Here is a 1,467-nt window from a genome sequence, read left to right as displayed (position 1 = left end):
AAAAAAGTACCATGTAGCAAATATTATCAGAATTACCTTTTGGGTAATTTTACAGAATAATTCCAACTAACAGATTGCAAAGACTTAGGTACTAATAGTTTATTCTCATTCTCTACAATCCAAATATAAAGACACTATTGCACGAAAACATCCCAAACCCCCACATTCTTAGCCCCAATTGCAGGGAAGAAGGTACCAGGGAAATTGTGGGGTAAAATATAAATAATATGGTAATTTTTTTGAATACGTCCACATAACAGATCACAAAGATTTTGGTATCGTTGGATTCCTCTCACCGTCTCCAATGCAAGTATGTAAGTTTTATTACATGGAAGCCCTCCTAAGCCCCACATTCTTGGCCCTAATAGCAGGGGAGGGCATGGAAGGTAACAGGGAAATTGCAGGGTAAAATGTAAATGATATACACAGAATCAGTTGCTATATTGTCTAATCCAGGGGGCTGTGACCCCTGCAAACCCCCAACCCCCGCCTAGGAAAACAAAGAATGCTCCATGTATTCATGACAGGCGCGAGCTGTGTTGCTAAGTCTGTCTAACGCTCTCTCCTGCTGTGAATGTGGAGGATTCTTTGACCCTATGGGGTGTTACAGGGGTTTGGGGGGTTCTCACACAATAATATCTATATATTTGGAAACTAGACAGTGAGAGGAATCCAACAATACCAAAATCATCATGATCCATTATGTGGACATATTCCAAACAGTTATCAATAACATACAAAGACTTTGTGACCTGTCAGCCTATAAACCTAACAGTCTTAAATTGGGCGCTCCTGCATGTCAGTCATATGCTTTCTTCTGCATGGAGGACTCAGTATTATTGGAAATGCAACCCCAGACCTAATTTAAAGAATCTGAGCTTACCATGTAGTAGAACACATTATTTTATGAAGGTTTTCATCTGTACCATTTTCTGCGCAAATTGATAACAATGGTTATAAAGGGTATAAAATCCACAATTTCCGAGTGCCGCAATAACCTTCCACCTCCAGTGCTGTGACAAAATGACAAATAATCATAGAGCGATGGGTAATTGGACAGATTTGTAGCGCATGGCGTATGCGAAGGAAATCAAATGAGCCAATTAGATTCGTGCGTGAACGTGACATGAACAAAGACTCTCAATAGAACCAATCAGATATGGAATAGATCATCATGTGTGACAATCGAAGCTGGGCCTAGGAGAAGCCTTTTGAAATTCAAATCAGTTCTATCATGGCTTGACAGTGTGTAGATTGTGAGAACAATTATTACGATTTCATCGCAAAATATCAACAAAATAACAAAGCAAGCATACTAAATCTATGAGGTCACGGTGTACTGCCAGCTGAAGTACAATGCCCGCACTGTGAGACATCATGTCACAACAAAAATGACAGACACCACTGGGTTTGTGGTGCAAGGAAAAGGATTAAAAAAACAAAACAAAAAACAATTGTGTAACTTTA

The 1,467-nt window shown here is 39.4% G+C and overlaps 1 protein-coding gene across 1 annotated transcript in view; it reads right to left on the bottom strand.

The window, feature by feature from the left end:
* The window catches only part of Mzt1 (Mitotic spindle organizing protein 1), a gene marked incomplete in the record, with an annotated part of 7,524 nt that overhangs the window by 3,092 nt on the left and 2,965 nt on the right, over positions 1-1,467 (bottom strand).

Source organism: Penaeus vannamei, chromosome 43 (assembly GCF_042767895.1).
Source record: "Penaeus vannamei isolate JL-2024 chromosome 43, ASM4276789v1, whole genome shotgun sequence".
Taxonomy (NCBI): domain Eukaryota; kingdom Metazoa; phylum Arthropoda; class Malacostraca; order Decapoda; family Penaeidae; genus Penaeus; species Penaeus vannamei.
This window is presented reverse-complemented; position numbering and strand designations above follow the sequence as displayed.